This window comes from Gopherus flavomarginatus (genome assembly GCF_025201925.1).
Source record: "Gopherus flavomarginatus isolate rGopFla2 chromosome 13 unlocalized genomic scaffold, rGopFla2.mat.asm SUPER_13_unloc_3, whole genome shotgun sequence".
Lineage (NCBI taxonomy): Eukaryota > Metazoa > Chordata > Testudines > Testudinidae > Gopherus > Gopherus flavomarginatus.
In genome coordinates, this window is record NW_026114611.1 from 3,628,479 (window position 1) to 3,643,147 (window position 14,669).

Here is a 14,669-nt window from a genome sequence, read left to right on the forward strand (position 1 = left end):
GGGAAAGCCCCTTTCTTCCTCCACCCTCCGCTGTCTGGCCACATTGTCGGTCACTTGCCCTTCCCCTCTGTCACCGTTCTGCTGGCCCCTCTCTGCTCTGGGACATCTTGTGGTCCCACCAGGAGTGGAACAGGCTCCCTAAAAGTAGTGACCACCAGTGCCCAAACAATAGCCCCATCCTGTCCACTCGAGGCCACGCCCCTGCACCGAGCCCTTCTCCCCAAGGCCCTGCTCCCATGCTGCCTCTTCCCCCCAAGACCCTACCTCCCGCTTACTGCTATCCGCCCCCTTCCGCCTCACTCCCCCTTACGGTCATTACAAAGTGGCAAGGCAGAGCCCTCCCATTTTTAAAAGGCCTGGGGTGTTGTTCCCCCCTGTTCAGGCACCCCTAGGTCCCTGCACTTCACACAGCTCTCCCTGATTTCAGCTGTTAGTGAGGGAGCCTCACTGCTAGCGCAGACTGGGCAGTTTGTTGGATGAGAGACACTGTCCCAAAACAGGACTAATGCTCAGACCTGGTGATCAGTGATTTCAGATCTGTTGGTCTGCAGCAAGACTCTACAGTGAGTCTTAACCAGCTCTGTTATTACACAGGGACGAACAAAAGGGTCAAATGGTGCCTGGAAGCCTTAAGAAGAATCCACCTCACCAAGTACAACACTTGTCGCTACCTGCTCTCACCTCCACTGAGAATGTTTTGGGGTCACTCCTCGCCCTTATCAACCTAGGGAGAATCGCAATTAACAGGTGCTCCAGTGGCACAATTGGTTAGCGCACAGTACTTATAGGGCAGTGCTGAGAGGAGCTATGCTGAGGTTGTGAGTTCAAACCTCACCTGGAGCACTGGTTTTCATTAACCAAATGGCACTGCCCCCTCATTTGGCCCTGTGGAATGTACAATTCCAGCCCAGGGGACACTGAGGCAGGGGAGAAGTTAAAAAATGCCCCCTTCACTTATTAGCTCCTCTCCAGAGGGCAGGTCAGAATCTACAATCCTTTCTCCCCCACCAGCCCCTGTGCCAGGATCCCTCCAGCAGAGCCTGGAGTCCTGCCCATGGCATCTGTACTATTGACAAACACTAAGTGACAGGGACAAAACACTCAAATCCCGCCTGGTGCAGGGAGCCAGGTTTGCGCTTCAAATTCTGTCGTTCATACATTTCCAGGCCAGGGAATATCCCACAACAGCATTTAATGGGAAGCTGCCTGCAGAACAGTTACACTGCACAGAGCTGCTATGGAGGAATGGGTGGGAATTGGTAACATTTTGAGGATTGTTTGGAAATGAGCCTTTTTTTTTGGTGAGGTTAATAACTATCTCCTCAACTGTATTTACTCAACTTAAAAATGGGTGTCACTTGATTTTTGCATCTCCCTGTGAAAATACAACTGGCACGTGTGGCTTTCTACAGGGGGTCATGATGTTAAAGTTGGGGAATTCAGTCTCTGTACTTCTGGGGGAGTGTTGCTTTTTTTAAACTGCCTCACAGCCAGGCACACTGGGCTGTTAGCTGCACCCACTGTCCTTGCCAGTGGCCCTTGCTGAACCCTGGGCGGCTGCACTGCCGTGCTGGGGTTACTCTGCAGGGGGAGAAGCTGCTGGGGAGCAATGTAGAGCAGGTGCAGGAAGGAGACTGGGGTCACTATTCACATTCTGAACTGCAAATTTTCCAAATTTGGGAATAGATTCATAGATTCATCCTCCAGCAAGTGACCCCGTGCCCCACTGCTACAGAGGAAGGCGAATGTCTGAGAACAATTCTAAGGGGAAGGTGAATGCAGAGCTATGACACTGGAGATGCCCAGACCTCCAATGGGGGCAGCATGGCAATTAATAATGGGAAGATCATTTGCAAAATTAGTCGTCACTGACAAGATTTGTCTCTGTTCCTATTTCACGCTGTAGGTGTTAGAGGAATCAGTACAGAGTTTTACTATATTAATTAAACACTTAATTTTATGTAACCAAGCCAAAAACTTAGTGTCACTTATTTTTTCTCTGTCCTAGCAAGAATGAATTGAATTTTGTGACTTTCTGGAAAGTGCAGCAAGATTAAATGTGGGGAATTCAGTCTCTGTGTTGTGAATCTGATGTTTTCCTCTCACAGGTCAGTGCCTGCCTTGAAATACCAAGAGGAATCTAAGGCTGGTGTACACTGGGCACTTAACTGGCAGAGCGACGTCTCTCAGGGTGTGATCTCCCCTGCAACCCATAGAGTTAAGGTGACCTAAGCCCTGGTTAGATAGTGCTAAGAAAAGAAAGAACTGTTCTGTCAAGTAGCTATTACAGGGATGGAAAACTCCCTCCAGTCACTGTCTGCTCCAGAGAGCTATAGCAGTGCCACCGCAGTGTTTAAGTGTAGATAGAGTGAAACTAGATCTGGCGCCAGTTCACACTGTGGATGCTCAGGCACTAAGGGTGCAATAATAACAACAACACTGCAGTTGTCCAGGATTTGAACCTGTGCCAGGAAACCACAATGGATTTGTGGTCTATCCACCATAACCACTTGGCCACAACTACTTAACATACATTTGTTTCACTACATGATGATTCTGTTCTCACTGAATTGTCATTCCCATTGTTTGCTCAGACCAGCTTCCCCAGCACACTCATGGCTGCGCATCAGTGTAAGTGTGTCCTTGGCTGAACAGCGAGAATTCCTGCCCATTTCCCTTCCAGCTGGAGCAGGATGAGAGTGTGTTTGTAGTGAACGACATTGCTGTAGAATGTTCTTCATTCCTCACTCTGACAATTCAGACAGTCTCTTTCCTAGTCAAATCTCCAGCACATCAGTTCCAATAGCAGGGGGCAGGATTTCTCTGGGGCACTGAAATATTTCCAGGGGCTGGTGCATGAACTCAGCCTTGCATTCCACCCTCGATGTTTCATGGATGAACAACAGCAGCAGAAAGAAAGAGCCGAGCCAATATCTCCCTGGCAGGGATGCAGGTGCCATGTCCCCTCTGTCTGCCCATCGCCATCGCAGGAGAGAAGGGTTCACTGGAATCGAATACCCTGGCTCAGACCAGAGACATAGGGAGGTTTTGCTGTTCATGGATTTGTGCAAAGGAAATTGTGTCTCTGTGTGAAATTGAGGTGGGAAATGAAATGTCCACATGGTGGCCCAATGCTCTAGGGAATGTGGGTGCAGGATTTGGGCTGAGAAATGATTTAACGGGGTTTGTTTCAATTATTTGCCCTGATTAAAAACCATGGCTAAAAGGCAGCTACTGTTGTTAGTACTTGTACCTGTGTAGGGACACCCCAGAGGGTGTTAAGTCCATTGCCTTCACCAAGAGCAGTTGATTTTTTATCAAGGTACAAATTTCTTGTGAAGGCCTAGAACACAGAGAAAACAGTACACTGATGATAAGAAGAAGTACATAAAAAGATTTTGCAGCCACCATGGGCATAACTATGATGTGTCATGTTTCACTTTTTATATCTGGCGCCACTTCCTTTCCCTTTAGCCTTGAAGTTGACCAAGGGCAAAGCTGAACATCTCTTCAGATACCAGGGAGTGTTTATGTCCATCCCTGCGAGCTACACAAGGTTTTGATGTTTGCTGCATTCAGTCCTCTGGCTCTGCCGGGATAAGGAACAATTCAGGCTGTCACTGAACAGAAGGAGGAAGATCATTTTTTGACAGGGAGAGGGACGCCTCCTCTTAAAGGTGTTTGTCTGGCTGGCAGTCCTGATTCTCAGGTCTTGCCCATGGGGCTTCTGCAGTTTTGGGACCAGTTCACTCTCTTGGCCCCAACTGCTGCCCCCAGGCGCTCCCCTCCAGGGGCCCTGGCAGTGCAGTATCTGCCTGTTCGCTCCAGTGGCTGCTGGCCCCTCCCCATAGGCAAGGCAGGGGCAGAGCTGTGCCTCTACGCTCTGCCCCCACTCCAAGCCCCTGCAGCCAATGGGACGCTGTGGGGGTGATTCTTGGGGGCAGCAGCATGCGGAGGCCCCCCAGCCTGCCCTACCTTGGACCCCCAGGTAAGCGCTGTGCCACTGACTCCCTCCCAGAGCCTGCCCCCCCCCTCCACACACCCCCTCCCACTCGCTCCAATCTCCCTCCCAGAGCCTGCAGCCCCCATCCCTCCTCCTATTCCCCCTACCCCTGTCCCAGCCCAGAGCCTGCACCCAGCACCCAAACTCAATCCCAGAGCCTGCACCCTAGAACCCCTCCCCCACCCAAACTCCCTCCCAGAGACCAAGCATCTCACCCCTTCTGCACCCAAACTCCCCCCAGAGCCTGCACCCCTCCTGCACCCCAATCCCCAGCCCCAACCCAGGGTCTGAATCCTAGACCTCCTCCCCCGACCCAAACTCCCTCCCAGAGCCTTAGGCAGATGAGAGGCAGAGTTTTGGGGGGCGGGTTCTGATTGGTATGAGTGACATTATTGGCCCACTGGGAGGATTGGAGGACTGGCACTGGCCCTAAGGTAAATTGAGGTTGAGACCCTGCTTTAAGGGATTGGAGCAATGCTGGAGAGACTGACGGGCATGGAGCTGGGGAGCTGTGTGTGCTCCAAGGAGAGTTGTTGTTGTGCTCTGGTGACACAGAGCGGGGGTGGGGAGTTTGTAAGCTGTGGTGTTTGTATAGAGAGAAAGTTTAGTAACCCCTAGGTTAAAAACTGTTCCTGCTCTGAGGCTTATACATGACACTCTTTTGTTGCGAGTATAGATCAGTGGGTGAATGTTTCCCTGCAGGATAATAGGTTCCTAGTTCCAATCCAAGTGATTCCCTTGAAAAACTTTTTCGAATGAAAATGGATTTCCAGACCCATCTCCAGTATGTTCAGGAGTTCGCTGAATGTGGGGGGCGGGACTTGAAATGAATTTAAACACTCAGCATTTTCCTATGCAAATGAATGAAGACCTAGCAGAGCTGTCCAGCAGCTGAAATCAGTTCCAGACCTCGGCGTCTCTAAGACGGACACTCTGTATCTGAGGCATGTGGGACACCTCTGTGGTGATGACAGGTGAAAAAATGCTGGATTCAATGAAAGATGAGACCATAGGAGGGGAAGGTGAACGGCCGCACCACACAGGGTCATAACACTGAGACATGGGGCTTCGCTGTCACTGCTCTTGTGTTTTCCATCATTTATATCCTAAGGAACACACCCTCCCCCTCCCCCACACACTGTCACACACAACCTTCTCCCCTTGAGCCCAATCCAACCCTCCCCCTCTCCCACACACACTCCATGGGACACAGCCTCTCGGTGACTCACCCAGATGGGGGCTTGTCTCTGCATCTCCCCAACAGGGGAGCAGAGAGCCGAAAGGGCTGCAGGAGACCAATGGAGCTAGGCAGGACTAGAAAAGACTTCCCCTCCCTTTCCTTTTCTCCTCTTGAGTTCTGTTAATCTCACCCATGGGACGTTCCAGCACTGGGTGGGTTCAAAGCACCAACTTTCCCCTCAGCAACAGAAGGTGGGAACCAGCTCTATCACACAGAAGGAGGCTCCCCACCTTTGCTGCTGCCATTCAGCAGCCATTAATATGGATTTTAGTTAATGCAACCCCCCTCAACTCCTAATCCATTCATGAATCAAGGATGCAAGCCTTTCAGAGGGGCAATGGGTTAGTGTACAGGACTTATAGTAGCAATGCTGAGGGCAGCAATGCTTAGGTTGTGAGTTCAAACCTCACCTGAAGCACTAGCTTTCTTTAAGCAAATGGGTTCTGCCAATCAGTTTGCCCTGCAGAAAATACAATTGCAGCTTAGAAGACTCTGAGGTCCCCTTGCTTTACAGAGAGCAGGGCAGATTCCACAGATCTACCAGGCTCTGCTCTCCACCTGCCTCAGGGAGGGGTCAGGCAGAGCCCAGAGCGCTGCCCCTGACTCCCACTCAGTCTTTGCTCCCCAAACCAGCTGTGTGTTCACTCTCTTCGCTGTGAGACTCAAACCCTGCCTGACTTTCTGTATGTTGATGTGGTTTTCGTCTGTCATGTTGATGTGCATGTGGGTCCTGTGTGATTTTGGTGGATGCCTGGCATAGTTTTGGGTGCGTGTGTGTATGATTTTTGCATACAGATTGTTTTTTTGCTTAGTATTCTTTTGGTATGTGGGTTTTGTGCTTTCTTGTTGTGGGATTTTGCTGTGTTTTTTGGTGTGGATTTGTTCTTTCTATATTTTGTGTGGCTTTCCCTTTTGTGTATATGCCTCTGTGTGCTGTGTGGGTTTGGTTTTTGTTTATGTCTGTGTGGGCCTGTGCAGTCTGTGATTTTCTCTTTCTCTCTGTGTGTTTGTCTCTCTGTTTGTATCTTCATGTGTAAATTCACTGGAATTTTTCAGAATCTCCACAGCTTTGCCAATTTTCACCGGGAATTTTTCTCCATTAACAAATTCTCACGTGTTCCCTACCAGTTTGTGACCATTGCCCCAAGGGCACATCAGTCTCAGGGGCCTGATTTCCCATTGACCCTTCCCCCTTTTATTGGGACTGGGAACTAGCCAACCAAAAACCCCACTAAATTTTAGTAAAGGGCCAACAGTCCCTTACACGAGCCAGCCCCATGAGGGTCACCGATGGCCAGAGAAGGCAGCACATGCTGGTCCCATGGTGTAATAGGCAGCACTCAGCACTCTGAATCCTGAAGTCTGAGTTCATATGTCAGTGGGACCTTGTGTTGGATTGTGGTGAAGCCCTGGAGCTCAAAGTGCTCAATTTTCCTGTCTCCAGTTGTTTAAGAGTGAATCTTTTCCCTCCTGCTGGGTGACTCACACAAACTAGAGCCAGGTCTTTGGTTGAGATGGCTGCAATGGATTGGGGTGCAGAGGTGGCTATGGCTGCCTGTAGTCTTGTGGTTTGACCTGGTTGGGATTCTTGCTGCTTCACCTAATTCCCACAAGTTTGGCCCTTGTGCTTTCTGCCACACCTTTCCTCTGACCCACATGGCGCTTGACAAAAGGAGTGCCAGGGCTGGGATTAATAGTCAGGGCTTGGCAGGAGGGAGGTGAAGCCCAGCCTGAACCCCCTCACACCTTCCCTCCTCCGCACACCTAGAGCAAAGGCGGCTGGTGCTGACAACTCAAAGGGAAGGTTTATAAGCCACAGAGCAACTGAAGGCAGGGCAAGAGGAGGGGAGAACCATGCCTATGCATGGCCAGCAGATAGCCACAAAGACCCCCAGCGAGGCTGCTCCCTGCCATGCCAAACACCCACTGAAAGTGACCCACAGACCAGCATGCGAGGCAGCTGCTGATGCTCTGTGGCCAACAGCAGAAGAAGGTAGGAAAGCAGGGCCAGCCCCCTGGTGTGGCCTCTGTCTGTTCCCACTCACAGTGCTCACTTTTGCAGTGGGGCAGAAGATTTTACCCCAAGAGGCTTTTCCCCAGCTGGCGAGAAGCAGAGAAACACCCAGGCTCCTAAGGTGCTATTTACCAACCCCCTCAAGCACAGGGACAGGTGTACACTTGGAAGAGGGAAACTGCTCTACACGCCAGCCCGGGCAGCCGCCCATTATCTTTGGCAAGTCAGGAATGGCAAGGGCTTGACTGGAAGCACCTGTGGCTCATGCCCCAGCCTCTGTGACACCCAACCCCCAACTCCTTCCCAGGACCCTAGCTGAAGCCAGAGCATTGGTCTGAGCGGCCAAGAAGAGGTTCCAGCCCTGAAGGGAGCAGGACTTTCAGCACGAAGGTAAAACTGCAGCAACACAACCTTGAAGAGACTTAAACTCTCAGTCTCCTGATTTCAAGTCAGACATCTTATCCATTAGGTCAGGGAAGAAAATCCCCTCCAAACACTTCTTTAGAAAAGGCAGACACTGTGTTTCTCAGGTCTTCTACTGAGTGGGGCCGAGACTCTCTGGGCACAAGAAGTAGAGTTCCCAGCAACATGTGAGAATTAATTCTATGGAGCCAGGTGCAGGACTTTAGCAGGGAGGCTCAGGCATGGGGGATTGGGGTGCAGTGGACGGGCTTTCTGTCTAGGTGAGGAGATTTAGTGACCCTCAGATGCAGGAGAGAGTAAGAGAAGGAGGATTTGGCAGTGGCCGTGGAGAAGAAGAGGAGGGGTGGAGGCTCTTAGCAAGCCTGGCTAGCTCAGTCAGTAGAGCATCAGGCTCTTAATGGGAGGAGCCAGGGTTTGAGCTGCTGTCCAGGGACTCAGCTTTCAAGTTGCCTTGTGTGCCAGGAGCCAAATGATTCCTGGTGGTGCCCAGAGCCATGTGTGGGACAGAGAGGCTGAGACTTGTGGCACCTGCTCTGCGGCAGGGATCCTGGCAGCTCAGACTCAGGGAAGACTTCTGCGCTCAGAGGTGCTGACTTTGAGAGTTCCTGGGCGGTGCTCAATGCCTGCTCCACCTCAGGCCCTGCCCCCAAACCATCAAATCTCTTCCTACCCGACCCTGCCCCACTTCTTTCTCTCCTCACTCCTCCAGCACACCCCATCAATGGCCAGCAGGAGGCACTGAAGGAGAAGAGGAGGAGCTTATCAGCCAGGCCTGCTAGCAGGTGGGAGGTGCAGGGGCAGAGATGGCTGCTGGTTTCCTTTTTTTTTTTTCTCTCTGTTGCTTCTGCAGCCCCCATGGAGTCGCTGACTTGGCTCCTTTCACACGCTAGAGAGAGGAGCAGAACCAGGGCTATGGCTGATCTCTGGGGCACTAGGTGAGTGCCAGAGGCTTTAGGTGCTGAGAAGTGGTGTCCCAGGCATCTCTATGAAAGGAGCAGAACAGGATTTACTTGGGGTGGGGAGAGAATTGAGAGTGTCTCAGGGGGTTGTAGAGAGGTATTGCCCGGGTTAGAGAGTAGCTAAAACACAGGCCTCGCTGTGAACAGGATTTGAACCTGCGCAGGGGAACCCTATTGGATTTCAACTCCAACGCCTTAACCACTCGGCCATCACAGCTGTGAGAGCAAAATTGCCCCACTGCCAGAGAAACTGGTAAAGAATCACAATGCCCAGGCATGAAGTCATCTGAACTACAGAATTCCCACAGCAAACCTGGCTCCCAAAGCACAGGGGGGATTTTGGGTTTGTTCTCTTTGCTTAGCCACGTGCAGTCGCACAGAGAGTGCGTTTAAAAGTCTCCCCTCCCACAGAGCGGGAATGAGAAATGATTCTCAACTTGAAGCTTGATGTGAATGAGGATGTCTGGGCCACAGGGCCAGGGACTGATCTTTGCTATAGAAACCAGTGACACACGGAACCAGGCTAAGGAAAATGTTTCCTGGAGTCAGTAACCGGAATAGCAGCAGTATTGTGCAGAGAAATGTCTCACAAGAGGAGTCAGCGCATTGGTGGTTCGGTAGCAGAAGTCACAGATACAGCGGGGGAGGTCTGTGGATCCGGAGTGAGGGGCACTGGCAGAGCAGTGAGAGGGGAGCCCAGGGCTGGGATAACAGGGGCTGTGGGTCAGGACAAGCAGTTCTGCGCAGAGTGTTCAGAGGTGCCCTGTATCTGCCCTTTCTCTGCACCGTCCCTGCTCCCAGAATGCACCAGGCCCTGGACTGAACTCTTCCCCTGCAGGCTGAGCTGGTTTCGTTTGCTGTGATCCTGTTGGATGGGCAGGGGGGGAAGTGACAGTCCCAGCCCAGAGCCAACGCCTCCCTGTCACCCAGCACCCTTGGCCCCAGAGCCACCCAGCCTAGTAGAGAACTCAGCAGGGCAGGGCAGCCAGGAGTTGTGCCCTGCCAGGCGCTCAGGGGCATCTACCCTGCAGCTGGGGGATCTCCCCAGCGTGGTCCATGGGAGCTCACGCACTAATGGAGCAGTGGCAGCAGCTGTGTGGTGGGTTGGGCTGGTGACCCGGGTCCATCTCCTGGGGTCGGCTGGGTTCATGCTCAGACGACTGGCCCCAGTTACCGGCCGAACCCCCCAGCCACGCTGCTGCTGTTAGCGCACTAGCCTGGGGTGGAAGCTGCTGGCTGGCTGGACCCTGAGGGTGGATCAGGCACTAGGGGAAACCCTCCGGCCTGGAGATTCGTTGTCGAGATTCCTGGGAGATGCCCATCCCCATGGCTTGTGTGGCTGCCCCCCGGGGCCCAGCAATGGCTTTGGAGGGTGACTCGCATCTCCTGCGGGGAGGTGATCCAGGCAGTGGGCAGCCGGGGGGTCTGACTTACTGATAAAATTGGTCTCTTCATTCCCTGGTGCTCGGCGGCCTGGGTCAATACCGACACCTCCCAGGAACAGGTTGGGGTTGAGTGGGGTTAGAATTTCCCTCCAAAGCGATTTTAGGGTCTGATCCTGCAAGTCCCCCATGTACTCAGTACAGGATGGGTCCAGGCACCTCACTCAATCCAGTGCTGGCGTGTACAGCAGAGAATTGGAAGCGGCAAATCGGTGGGTCATATAAAGAGACTAGAAATACAAGAAGTTATTTTTGAAAGGAGAAAAGAAAAAGATGACATTCCCGAGCTGTTTAATAGGGCGAACTGCCCCTTGCAGGCTGCGAAGGGAAATCTCAGGGGTTGTGTTCACCTGTTCCCAGGGCTGTGTCCTCAAGACAGATTTGTGGGAGAAAGGAAATCACCACCGAGAGAGGAGTTGGGCTCAGTGTGGATTTTTGTGCTTTGGCAGGAAATTCAGGATCTGGGACTGGAGCCTTAAAGAGGGAGCGGGTGAAGGCTCCCCTCTGCTTTCAGGCTGAAGGAATCCTGGGTTTGGTCAGTCCATCCGGGGGGTCACATCGCTCCCAGGCAAAGAGAGGAGGAGAACTCCCCCCACAATGACACATGCAGATCCTGGAGAAGAAGAAAGAGACAAGAGACCAGCAGCAGGTGAAGGGGACTGAGGAGGGGATTCCCTTGTGCATGTTACGGAGCACTTGGGCAGCTGCGGCCATTCAAACACACTGAGCTTTACTAACGAGCAAGGCCAGACTGCTGTGACTCGGAGAAGGGTTTAGGTGCCATAATGAACAAACAACTCAGCATGAAATGCCCGTGCGATGCTGTCATTGTCCTTGGATGTACAGATAGGAGAACAGTGACTAGATATAAGGCACTAGTGTTATCTCTGTGTACAACATTGGTCAGACCAACACTGGACTCTTGCACACTGTCATCTTGGCCACATTTTAAGATGAAGAATGAAAAATTGGATGGGGGGCAGAGAAGAGAAAAAAAAGTGCTGAAAAGTTGCCTTCCAGTGCAAGACAAGAGCTCAGTCTGCTCAGTTTATCACAGAGAAGACCAAGAGGTCACTTGATGACAGTGTGTAAATCCCCTCCCAAAGAGAAAATTCTGGGTACTGACGGGTTCTTTAACCCAGCAGCAAAAGGCAGAACAAGAACCAGTGGCTGGAAGTTAATGGCAGAGAAACTAAAATGAGAAATAAGGGATACATTTGCAATCGGGTGATTAAACATTGGAACAAAGTACTCAGGGCAATGATGGATTCTCCACCCCACATGGGGGTGGCAAGAGGGGACGGGGGGGCTGAAGAAAGTGCTCTCGTGTGAGATAGAAAACCATTTCTCTCTGGTGCTTGGCTGGTGGCCTTGCTCTCATGCTCAGGGTCTCCCTGATCTCCGTTGCTGGGGTCAGGAAGAAATTTCCCCCAGCTCACACTGGCAGGAATGTTGGAGTTTTTGTCATCCTCTGTGGCATGGGGCACAAGTCACTTGCCCAGATCAGCTGGGTACATCTCACCAAATCAATTCCAGTGCAGGGGCCTCCAGTATTGGTACCCCTCTGCCTCTCCTATGCTCCGTCTGTCGCACACAACGGGATATTCTCCTAAGGGCTGGAATATTTTGGTTTAATCCCAGTGGTTGGGCTCTGTGCAGGGGTGACTTTGTGGCCTGTCACATGCATGGGGGTTAGACAGGATTATTTAGTTGTCTTGACTGGCCTTAAAATCTAGACATGGATGTTCTGGCTACAATGTTGCAGTGTGTGACCCATGGTCTCTCCAGCTCCCAGGGGCCTCGTTCCAATCGAATTCCAAGCCAGGATTCAGAGACTGGCAGCTGCAGGGCAAGGCAATGGGGGCTGGTGGGAGTCACTTTGGGGCTGTCACTAGCCACAGAAAACAGAACCTCTCCCAACATCCCGACTGCTGCCATCAGGGCATCTGGCCATAGAGGAGCCGGGTCAGCGCCCCCCGTGGAAGGAATCGAGGGGATGGAAACTCCCAGGATGGGGAGTTGTGTGTTTCAGCCATGTTAGTATCACTCAAACACATGCACAGTACCCACACGCAGAGCCAGTTCATGCTGTAAAACCCCCAGACCCACGAGGGACGTGTTAATCTCAGCACAAGTTCTGCTTTAACCAATTAGAAATAACCCTGTAATTATTGTGGCATCTCAGTGCCAGAGGACGCCAAACCCCTGAGCTGTCAGTAGAGGGCCAGGTGCAGTGTCACTGGACACTGTCAGTGCTTCGGCAGCGAGGCCTTGTACATGCTGGCCCTGGTGGCTCACACACATGGCTAGGGAAAGGGGAAGGTTACACAGATCCCCAGCCGGAGCCCTCACCCCTTCCTGCACCCCAACCCCCTGCCCAGCCCAGAGCCCCTTCCCGTACCCTGAACCCCTCATTTCTGCCCTTCATCCCCTGTTAGAGCCCTCATCCCCTCCCGCATCCTTACCCCCCTGCCCCAGCCCAGAGCCCCTTCCCATGCCCTGAACCCCTCACTCCTGACCTTCACCCCCCTTTAGAGCTGCAGTGTCACTCTACTGGCTCTTTACCTCCAGCACCCACACTTGCCTTGCGAGCTCTAGCGCTGGCAGGCAGATGCGCACGCTGCTAGGCAGCAGCCTTGGTAACAGCAGACATGTGTCTCTGTGGCGCAGTGGGTCTTTGTGTTTTGCTGTTAATCGAAAGGATGGTGGTTTGAGCGCCCCCAGGGATGGCGGTAACCCCTTGCTCCTCAAGACCTGCTGGGAGCCTCAAAGGCTACCTTAAACTCATCTCTCTTGGCCTCAGTGGTTTCAGCTCAGGCCCGAAGACTGTGCTGGATGCAACTCAGAAATCCATCTCCCAGCACCCATGCCGGAGGCTCAGGCTTAATCCTCAAAGTTGAACGCAAAACCTTCAGCCAGGCGTGTTTTGCTCCATTCTCGCCTCTGCCCAAGCGGCAATGGAGAAATGTAGGAGAAACGCCTGCTAGAAGACGCCTCCCTCTCACTTCTCTGTAGGCTGTGACATTATTAATATCAACTGGGACCATATAGATCATTGCTGCCACCACTATTATATATTTGTAACAAATATTGTGCAAAAGTTGTAGTGTGAGGTGTCTATGAAAAGGTTATGATTTGCTGGTTATAATTATACTAGCTGTATGTGTGTACCATTTTTGTATTTGAAATTATGAATATGGGCTATGTACTTGTATCTCAAAAGTATTTGATTTCAAGTAGCCTCAGTGATGCATTTGGTCAGCTTCTTGAGAAAGGACTATTCTCAGTAAGTGCCCAATCAAGAAACGTTTCACTGACAATGGACTTTGGAAAATGCCAATCCACATCTGAGCTTTCCTGGGAACATTCAAAGTAACATGTAAACAATGGCGTAGGCCTGCAAATTGAATCATGCATGGACATGTGACCTGCCCATGTGACTCCAGACTCCATCTTGCTGCTGTCATTTTCCTAGGTCAGCCCTAGGACCAATCCTATTCAACTTATTCATAAATGATTTGGAGAAAGGGGTAAAGAGTGAGGTGGCAAAGTTCACAGACGATACTAAACTGCTCAAGATAGTTAAGACCAAAGCAAACTGCGAAGAACTTCAAAAAGATCTCACAAAACTAAGTGATTGGGCAACAAAATGGCAAATGAAATTTAATGTGGATAAATGTCACGTTGGGAAAACATAACCCCAACTATACATACAATATGATGGGGGCTAATTTAGCTACAACTAATCAGGAAAGAGATCTTGGAGTCATCATGGATAGTTCTCTGAAGACGCAGCAACGAATTGACACATATGACCCCAAGATGAGATCATTAATACACTAACCTGAGGAGAAGGACACTCCAACACTAGTAGGGAGAGGAAATACAAAAAGGGAAGAGGGGAGAAACTCCTACTGAACATGCATTACACCTAGCGACGGCAGCAGAACAGATTATCGGCTACACAACCCAAGAACGGGATCTGCATGTTGCTGTAGACAGATCAGTGAAAAGCTCCACTCAATTCACAGCTGCCAGCAAAAATGTTAACATCAAGTTAGTATTCATAAGGAATGGGCTGGAGAATAACACCAAACATTTGTATACAAACCAAGGGGGAAGCCTCCAGTACCCTGGGACCACCCTGTCTACTACAGCGCGGCACACAAGATATTTTATATCTATCTTTGAGAACTGGGGAAGAAATGGGTCTAAAAAGAAACATTTGCTAATGAGAGAAAACCACCCGAATATGAAGATATTTTATATTAAGTGAGAGTAATTGGACAGTGGAAGTTCAATTAACAGACAGCAATAATTCCCCCCCCCACACACACACACCCACACCATTCACATGGCAGCAGGGAGCCCTTTGGGGAGGTGCTTTAAGAGGGTAGGTGAGGGGAGTGTGGAGCAGGAAACCTTCCTGGCAGTGGGAAGGAGGCAGAAGCAGGGGCAGGCAGGTGACTGGCAGTTGGGGGTAGCAGTAGCCAGGACTGCGTATCCTTGTGCTGGACAGTCTCCACTGCGGACTTTTTCCTCCTGTCCCCTTCCTCGCCAGCAGAGAAAGGCCACCCCAACCCACACG

At 51.4% G+C, this 14,669-nt stretch overlaps 1 long non-coding RNA gene and 2 other non-coding genes across 3 annotated transcripts in view; 2 read left to right on the forward strand and 1 right to left on the reverse strand.

The window, feature by feature from the left end:
• LOC127041583 (uncharacterized) overlaps nucleotides 1-14,669 on the forward strand; it is a 222,517-nt gene that overhangs the window by 169,349 nt on the left and 38,499 nt on the right. The window lies entirely within an intron of this gene.
• TRNAI-UAU (transfer RNA isoleucine (anticodon UAU)) lies at nucleotides 750-843 on the forward strand. Its single transcript has 2 exons — nucleotides 750-787; nucleotides 808-843. It is a non-coding gene; the product is annotated as a tRNA-Ile (tRNA).
• Nucleotides 8,775-8,856, reverse strand: TRNAS-UGA (transfer RNA serine (anticodon UGA)). The gene has a single exon. It is a non-coding gene; the product is annotated as a tRNA-Ser (tRNA).